This window comes from Haemaphysalis longicornis, unplaced genomic scaffold (genome assembly GCF_048455015.1).
Source record: "Haemaphysalis longicornis isolate Haplotype H1 unplaced genomic scaffold, Haemaphysalis longicornis Haplotype H1 scaffold_1, whole genome shotgun sequence".
Taxonomy (NCBI): Eukaryota; Metazoa; Arthropoda; class Arachnida; order Ixodida; family Ixodidae; genus Haemaphysalis; species Haemaphysalis longicornis.
In genome coordinates, this window is record NW_027526203.1 from 10,540,109 (window position 1) to 10,550,167 (window position 10,059).

Below are 10,059 nucleotides of genomic sequence, written 5' to 3' on the forward strand. Positions count from 1 at the left end.
CTCCAGCCTTCACGCCAGCCCTCACATCTTGCGCAGTCGATGCCCGAGCCTATGTGCAACCTCGCAGCCACGCAAGTACGCCAACGCTGTAACCTTAAGCCGGCCTTCGCCGTTGGACCAGTGCGCCATTTTGTCTTCCTCGCCCAAGCGTTTTGCACCGTTCACTCGCTTGCCTTCTTGTGCGCATCTGCGCTTGCTTGCTGGCCGACGCTCCAGCAAGATTGTGTTTTGTGTGTGACCGCCTGCGTGTATCCGGCTCGGCGGCATATCATGCCGGGCATTGTGTGGGAGCGGCTCGTCTCAGTGACAATGTCGCGCCTATTCATCGACCTCATACGGAAAGAATTGGCACGGCGACAGCTGGACACTGCCGGTTTCAAAGAAGAGATAATTCGGCGACTGGAAGCCGACATTCGGCAGCAGCATGAAGCTAGCGCCCCCCCCCCCCCCCCCCCCCCCCCCCCGGTTGAACCGAAGGCTTCTGCCTCGTCCGCCGCGGTGCCTTTGACGCTAGACCCAGCCACGGTACTTAACCTTGCCAGACACAGTGCCAAAGACTGCCTGCAACATGATCCGTTGCCTTTGCCAGAGCAGCCGCCATGGCAAGTGTTAGTAGCCCAAACATTACCCTCACGAAGTGCCCCTGTCGCATGACACCGTCGCATCCGACGCGGTGTTCGCGCGCCATCATCCCAATATTCCATCGTCCCGCTTCGCAGCCAGCACGCAGTTATAAAAGGTACATTGGCCGAACACAGAGCTGTTTTTGCTTGCCACAGCGATGATCTTGACCATATCATTGATATGAAGCTCCGTGTTTACCTGCTAGCGTGTTGCCCTACAGTCGGCGCTCATACCGGTACGATGGAGAAGGCAAGCAGTTCCTGAAAACTCAGGGACCCTAATGAACCATGGCTTTAAAGGGGAATGTAATGAGCTACAATCAAAGCCATCATCTGTGCCTTGCTCATCGCAGCCAAGCAGCCGCTAACTCTACAGCTTCTGTGCGAATTCAAAACGAGTAAAGGGCAGGAGCTTCCATTCAAACAGTACGGCGTCTGTGGCCCCTCCGCTTCCTTCTGAGCCTCCCGGATGCCGTATGCTCGACACGGGTGGGTGGCGAAACCAAGTTCTGTCGGGCCAGTTCTCACAAAGGAAGTCAAGCACATACAGAATTCCTTCAACAGCCAGAAAGAGGTCATACCGTCGGTGAACCACCTGCCAACTACTTTCAGCCCAGCCAACAGCAAGCCCAGCATGCCGAAAACTTTGGCCATGGACAGAAAAAGGGAAGAACGCTCGTGAGCCAGCCACCTACAGGTTCCAAGCCCGTCAACAGCGCCAACCAGGCGCGAGCTGTGCAGCAGCCACCCAACTCGAGCCATCTGTGGTACCATAAGAGATTAAGGACAACTTGTGCCGCACCTAGCTGACCACTTCGTGAGTGGCATCGATGTACTTCAGCTGGACAAAAGCCCATGCCTGAAAGTTTTTGCAGCAGCACCGACCATTCAGCATTTGGCTACAAGACGAGCAAGGACTTCCTGCGTAGCAATTGTAGCATACTGTGTGCCACATGCAGCTCCATGAGACTGGTTGAGAGGGTGTCGGCAACCTTCTGTCCAAGGACAACTGGCACGCCTTTCACGAACCTCGAAGCCAAGTCTAAGGCCCTTACCATGCTTCAGTGTGCATGAAACTGCCAGTGCAAGGAAGCAGGACATTGTAGACTCACCTCTGTAGTCAGTGCAGCCACAGCTAAAACGGTACAATGCGCTTATTGGCTGTCTAGCCACCTAGATGACTTGGTGCACGAGTGAAGCGTGCGGCAGTGTTTCCCCCGCGTGTGTGAGTGTTGTGCCTGTTGTGGACAATGTGCGGATATTACTGTCCACGAGACGTGCTCAACCAAACTGGTGGGGCGGGGTGCGAGCAGCCAGCCACATGTGCTGTAGTCATTGGAGGATCACTAGCGTCACCTTCAGTGCCATCACGCCACGCAGCTCCAGGCCCATTCGAGGTCTGGCACATGCTTGCTTGTTTGTGCTTCATTTGTGCCCGCCTCCGGTGTGGTCAATCGTGTTGTATAATGTTCAAATAAATGCGTTCCTTTAAATAACTCCCATTCGCCTCGCCATGCCACCTGAATGCCCCAGCCTCCACGCCCAGCCCTCGCAGTACCGCATAGGGTGCAATTCATGAATTGCGAGGAGGACCAGAGATAGCGCAAATAAAAGTAATGTGGTTTTAGCAGCACAATATTTACAACAATCGAGGCCTAAACCTAAAAAATAGCCGCAGTGATTTCATTGAATCGGCAGATTTGAAGATCCACGGCGGGTAAAATGGATCACAAAAAGAATCTGGCTTGGATGTTTTTAAAAAAGCATAGTAGAGAGATAAAAAATGAAGGTGATTTCTTGCTGAATGGATGTCGGGATTTTTTTACTATAGAAGTGTAGAGCATCTGTGTGCTTAAATTTGTTTTGAGATGGGGCGTGTTCAGACGTATTTAAGCGCAAATGTCAAGGAAAGCATTTCTAGTAAATTTATCATGAGTGGTTTTCAAAGTGTCAAGACGCGTAACAAACAAGTAGGCTCGGGTAACACTTCTTTACCATGTCTCCGGATAAACCTCTCTCAAGCGACGTTTTTAAAACCTCTTTGTGTAGCATATGCTTGTGTTGTTCTCAGCAAGACATCTTTTACACGTTTACAAATAAACTTCTCGAAACTGCCAGCGGTAAACGTTTGCAAGATGTCTTCACGTAGAGGTAGACGATTGTAGCTGTTTCAGGCTGTTTCAAGACGTCTTCAAGACAACTTGTGTTTCATGGGGTTGTGCGCCCGAACCGAACGCGGCGAGAGAGGGCGTTGCGAGCGGAAAGAAGCCGAGGAGGACGCGGGGGAGAGGGCGCACCTGTGGCCGACGGTTGAATGAGTCAAGGATATAAGGCGTGTTCGTAACCTTGCATTCTGTGTCGGCTTTGTGGTGCAGTGGGTAGAGTACCATGTACCGTGCGTTCCGCCCGCAGAGTCGTTGGTTCGAAACCTGGCGCCGGTAAGTATTATTTTTTAAATGCAGAGCATTTCAGTAACTCACGATGTCACCCGCGTTGGCGTCCGTAGTCCGCACACTCACTGCGCGTGCGCGTCGGGTCGAGGCGATAGCGAACACTCTCTCGCGAGGGGCATTGGATTGGATTCGAACACTCTCTCGCGACGGGCATTGGATTGGATTCGATTGGATTGGCTTGTTTGGCTTGGCTTGGATTGGATTAAAGTGGATTGTGTTGGATTGTGTTGCATCATAGCCGCGGCTGGGGCCGGCGCATGTGCAGTACTCTCTCTTCCGCGGTTTCCTCTCCTTCGGGCGCGCTGCGCATATAACCGGTGTGCCGTTCTCCGGCGAAGCAACATCCGCGCTTGGCTCAAACACCTAGCGTCCACGCCGCTTTACAAGTACGCCAACGTCGTCGACTGGGACCGGCTTACGCAGTCCCCTCAACGTATATAAGCGGCGGAGCGCGCGTTCTGAATTCAGTCACGGGCGTCTTTGCTTGGCTTTCGCTTGACGTGACGCTTTGCTTAACTCGAGTAAATGCGACGCAATTACTCGAGTTCCCCCTGTGGGAAGATGCGGGCGGCTTTTCCCCGTCCTTCCTGCATTTGTCTGCTCGGCGATCTCATGCCCGCGTGCGGGCAGGAGTGCCGCGTACGTGCGAAAGACAAAAGCCGTGGAAAAAAAAAAAAAACAACATATAACAGGCTTCGCGACAACTGGCCGCAGAGCAGTTTCGAGCAGACGAAATTGAAGAGTGCGCGGTGGCCCATACAGCGGCGGCGCGGTGGGGTCACGTGGTGCAGTGACGCCTGGGCCGACTTCGATTTTAGTTTTTATGTATAGGCTTCACGTTTCTCCGGTGGCGCCGTCTCCCAACTTTTCTTCCTCCATGGGCTCAAGCCATGGCGGGACTCGGCTTCACAAATGTGACGTCAGGGCCTCTCCTAACCTTTTCTTTCCTCCATGTGTACAGGTTTCTCACTCGGGCAGCCGTGGGAGAATAAGCTCGCAAGAAGTGATTTTAGCAGTAAGAAAAGTCAAGGAAGAAAGTCATGACATTTTTTCTCAGTGGAAGGAGTAGACTTCCCATACAAAAATATTGTATGGTCGGCTATAGAAAATCCTTTTTATGGTCGTCTTTAGCTATTTGGCCCAATAATCTTTAGACTTTTCTATGGCTGTCTTTAGCGATTCGTATCGCCATTCCTATGGGTGTCTTTAGCTTCTTCTATAACCGGTTCTACGGCTGTCTTTAGCTATTCTTATAGACATTCCTATGGGTGTCTTTAGGTTCTTCTATAGCCGGTTGTATGGTTGTCTTTAGCTATTCGTATTGAAATCCCTATGGGTGTCTTTAGCTGCTTCTATAGCCGGTTCTATGGCTGTCTTAGGTCTTCTTTGGATATCGCTACGGCTATAGAAGAATCTAAAGACACCCATAGGAATGTCGATAGGAATGGCTAAAGACAGCCATAGAAATGTCTAAAGATAATTGCGCCAAATAGCTAAAGACAACCATAAGAAGGTTTGTCAATAGCCGACCATACAATATTTTTGCATGAGCTGCAGCCAGAAGAGAATCACCACTACTTGAAACACAGCGACAGCAGCAGCCGCTGAGAAATTATTAGCACGCTGCCATGCCGGCATAGAGCCTTGCAGATCTCTAGAACTTGTCCTGTGGCACTTAGGTGCATTCTGTAATATATGCTCCGTGAACACTTCAGCGATATAGGGGGAGTGCGAGGTTGCGATTGCAAACACTTCGCCAGTTTTCATTCACAAAAGGCTTAAACACAGGCATTCAAGGAAAGCAAAATCAAGGGGTTTATTCATTCCATTCATCACATAAATGGCTACTATCTACACTACTTCACCACCAGTAAACAGTTGTTCACATACGCCGATCGAAAAACACAGCACACGCATTCCAACACCCTGGCTCACGCTTAAGTGACTCGCTCGACAGCCACACTACGCGGCACATTCCCCGCGAAGTCCGCCGAGACACAAATACCTACAGGTGCTGGGTAGTCCATAGAAAAGAAAGCACTCAGAAGTCGTTCATTACACTCAGTACTCAACGCACACAGCTGCAAGTTCGGTGGCTAAAATGGAAATGCACTCTCAATAAAACAATGAAGATGGTCGCATACAATGCAATGATAAAAAAAAACGTTTTTCCAAGTTCACTCAATTAGTTCCTTGTAAGTTTTCTCAGTTCGCGAAAAAATTATTTTTGTCACATCACCACGACCAAATCTTCACTTCTGTCTACGTTGCAGTGCCCATGTGGTGCAGGGTAGTTTAGAAAAGTATTCCTGAACACCAAAAAAAAGTCCTGCATTTCTCGCACTATAGAGTCTCTTCAGTTCGTAAGATCACTCACCCTAGAGTTTTGCGTACGATGAAATTCCTGTCACAGTATCGCAGGTATCCATTTTCGCATGACTTGAAGTTGATGTTGAATTAATCGTAACACTGTCACCGTAAACACCGAAATTCACGACACCAAAAAGCGACACATTTGCTTGGCGTCACACCATCTACACGAGCACATTGCCGTCGAGTCGAAATTCCCAGCACCAGGCAACACGTGCCATGCCCGCGCACATGAACAAGGAGACGAAATGTGGCTGACTGAGTACATCCAGGTATAAGCAGGTCCATCGCGATAGCAAATAGTGCGGAGATACATGCCCATCTTTCGATCTTATTCTAACTTGTTTGCTGGTAATTTTTTTTTGGTAAGTACAAGATCGCTTAACGTTTTGTTTTCTTCATCCGAAAAAAGTTGTATCTGTTCTCAGTACTCAGGGAACATTGTCTGTCACTAGCATTGCTGCGCACAGGAATACTAACACAGCGCGGGCCGCACGGCCGTGTCCTTCGGTACCCATCGCCAAAACCAGTATGTCAAACAAACAAAAGAAAATAAAACAGGAAGCAGGGGTGTCCCCTCTACCCTTTCATCGCTTCCCAGAATTTCTTCACGGCGCCTCCTTCGCCCGGCGTGGGTCGCTCTCCCCCTTTCTCAATGACTAATCTGAAAGTGGGGTCCGCGGGAGAAAGAATGCGGTTGTTCGCAGCTTCCACCATATTTCTGAGAGAGCGTACCCTGGGCCGCGAAAGTTATTTCCAATCTGCTTCGACGCTGTGAGGGCCGTTTTCAGAGAAGCCCGCTTTTTCACTTGACCGCGGCAGCGAAGGGCCACAGAGGAATAATTCTACGAAATTATACGTCTTTCGGTCAACGCTCATTTGCAAGCTTTGCGGACGCGCAGTATCCAAAGTTGCAACCTTAATTTGAGCGTTAATCAGTAGCTTCTTTTAATTGTACTTTTCCCGTATTGTTGGTATAATAAGTACCTAACCTTATTGAACAAATACGTTCATATAACCGGCCGATCAACCTCATCATCGTTATCCAATCTGTGTTGTCACTTTTCGATTAGCGGCTGGAAACTTGGAGCCGTATGTTACTATGAAGTTAGTTAAAGAAGCCTTTATGGATGCAGGCTTGTAAGTTCTGCGCCAAACGCTTTCTTAATGCCGGCAAAATGTTGCTTAATTATCACACATCTAAAGGTTTACAGTTATATATTGTACTGTACCCCGCAGCAGAAGCTTTTATGGCTGCCTCACTTTAGCTTTAAAGCAAATTCTCTCCAATAGCTGGCAGAAGACACCCGTATGGTTCCAAGTTTGTAGACTTAGAGCTAAACAACGGCCCATAGCCAGCCAAATGAGCTTTTATGGCTTTCTCTCTATAGCTTTAGGACGAACTCTTTTCAATAGCTGGCAAAAGACAGCTGAATGGTTTGAAGTCTGTAGACTTAGAGCGAAACAACGGCCTATAGCCAGCCGAATGAGCTTTTATGGCTTTCTCTCTATAGCTTTACGACGAACTCTTTTCAATAGCTGGCAAAAGACAGCTGAATGGTTTTGAGTCTGTAGACTTCAAGCTAAAAAATGGTCTATAGCCAGCCAAAAGAGCTTTGCCGCGGCTGGTCTATAGAACTAAAGCCATACATATTTCTTTAGCTGGCTATAGTTACCTGAATAGCTGTGACTCTATAGACTAAACACATTAGGATGTTCTATAATCGTCTAAAGAGAATAGTATGGTTTACAGTCTTTAGTGTAGGATCTATAAAAACTTCAATAGCTGGCTATAGCCTAATTTATGCCTTTTTATGGGCGACCATAGAGACCCATAGGCGGCCATAGCTCACCATACATTTTTCAATAGACGCCCATAAGGCATTTTTGTATGGGTTATGACTACGATTACCGTTTATCCGCAGCGCAGACACGAAGGGCCGTAAAACTAAAACGTTTGCTTTCACTGTTCATACACATCACGCGCTGCGATGAGTCGCATGCCGTGTAGTAGTTGCATAACACAAGGTATTACCGCTTTCGCCACTATTATTAGCAGTAACCTTTTTTTAGCGACATTCATGGCACCGAATGGATACCAAAAGGCGGCACAAGAATATGCATTCACAGCACTTCGCGAGTGATGCCAAAAGCAATGTCAAGACGGTCAATACGCATCCCGCTTACTGCCCTACTTTGTTCCCCGAAGTGTATATAGTTCGGCCACGCATTCCAAGCGAGAGCGTGGAAAGCTATCAAAGGCAAGGTTGCATTCACTCGCGCTGATGACTTCTTTAATGCGTTTTGCGTACTCTGAAAGTTGAGGTTATCATTGTTTAAGCAGAGGATGAGGAGGAGAATTCTTTAATGCGGTTTGCGCACTCTGAAAGTAGGTTATTATTGGTTTAAGCAGAGGAGAGGGAGGAGGAGGAAATACTTTTTTGGAGAATTCCTAATGGCCTGAACAAACTGTATCACAATTAGCCGCTAAGACGACTCTAACATTACTCACAAGATAGAAGCCGAAACTAAACGGAATCCTCGTAAAGATAACGCCGCTCCGCAGCAGATTTCGAACTGTGTGGAATTGTGTTTGTGTTTAGTTTGTCAACAGCTAATAACGTTTGGAATGCGTTGTTAATTAGTGACAGCACCAACCGAGCTGAAGAAGGGCAACCGAAAAAGTAACTGTAGTGTGGTTGCGCGAACAGAGGATTAATAAAACAAACACGCTTATGTATTGGAGCGCCGTTGTATACGCTGGCTACTGACCTAAATTGGTGCTGTAAATAATCTTCCCTTGCTGAGATTGGGACTTCCCAACGATGTGTGTCCCGCGCGCGGGAGCGTACAATCTCTGTAACTTCTCGCGCACGCGAGGCCTACAGTAGTAGTTTAGCCCCGTAATTGTCCGGAAATCGCACAGAAGCACTTGAGACACGGGAAAACTATTTGCCAGAACAGTTTTCAAGGTCGAGACACCTTTCAAAAACAATTGCCGAATCGCAAAAGATCAAGCTTCCGCGGGGCGGCGCTGGGTGTACTTATTCGTCGCGCCCTCTGAGTAGTCACCGGTGCTTATAGCGGAAAGCACCATTTTAGCGCGTCCATAGCGTTACCGGACACGCTAACTGTCGCGTAACGGCGATATCCGTTTGGGATTGCGGCGTGCAAACGTTAACGCCACAGCTAAAACGCTATACTAAAACTCCCTAATCACCTAATCTCATCCCCTTTACACACGCTTATTCCAGCACGGAAGGTAACTGCAACTGGTAAATTGCATCAACAATGCCATGCCACGCCACCATGTATGGCATCATCGAGTGGTGTATACTCCGTTTCATACATCAAGTGCAACGCTGGCAAAGCTAGCGCTCTTGTTTGCGCTGTGTGCTTCCGCGACCAAAAGTAGTGTTGCCCGTGTTGCCGGACAAACGATCGAAATACACGAGTTTGTATTTTATGTTTGTCGCTTTCGTATCAGGTTTTCGCTCTCCGCGCAACCTTGAACGCCGTTTTTTGTTTACTCTTTGAGGCAGCGTTGAAAAAATGGCGCCCATCGCTCGTGCTTCGACCACGTGTCCTGTAGCATTTTTTCGAGGGTTGGCACATCAAAGTTGCCAAAGAACGCCAAGCAAGTAATTGCAAATGTGTACGCCCGTACCAGGATGCGTTTCCCGGCGAAATCTGAGCAGGAAGTACTGAGTTTTCTGAGCGAGGACACCGGAGTATCTCCCCGTACCGTGGCGAAATTAAAGGAGGAGTGTCTGCGTGGGAATTTGGTGTCTCCAAAGAGAAGACCTCGCAACGTGACGATATCAAGCACGCGAACCGTCAAGCATGACAGCTTCACAGTCCATGCCATCCGTCTGAAAGTGCAGAGCATGTACGCTGTCGGGCGCTTCGACGCACCAACTGGCGCGGGCCGTGGGACGAGCAGTGCACAAATGAAACGCACGTGTCGCGCGGCGCCTTGAAACGCCGCACATTCGGAGGAACGTTGCGCCTGCTAGCACCGGATGCGGTAATGGCCACCACATGGGGTTGGACCCCCACGAAGGACTCGCTTTTCCCTCTTCCCTGGCCCCCAGCGGCAAGACGAGGGGATGAAGACAAGGGAGACGCGGTCCGGGCGCAGGAGAGCTCGGTCCGTTGTCTTCGGGCTCCGCCCGAGTACTGTTTTTTAATCGCCCGCCGGGCTGTAAATAAATGTGCAGTTTTGTATCGGAGGCTGAGTTTGTCGGTTGAAGATACCCGGGGTGAGATCCTCAGCGCTACTGCGGCTTAGAGGAGAAGCCCCGGGGAAAAGAACATCACGAAGATAACTTACGCCAAGAGGGAGATCCCGACACTGGACAGTGTGCGAAAGGCTGTCAACGAAGACGACGACTTGCCGAACTTCACAAAAACTACCTTATGGAGGTTAATGAAGGACATGGGTTTCACCTATGATAAGAAAATACGGAATCATGAAACATTGTAGTGAACGAATAAATAAATCACGCACAAGAATTCACAAAAATGTTGCATATATTCGGACTGGAAAGGAGCGAATAACAAATTTAAAATATGTAATATGCGTTTCTGTGCCAGAAAGCAGTATTCTAAGG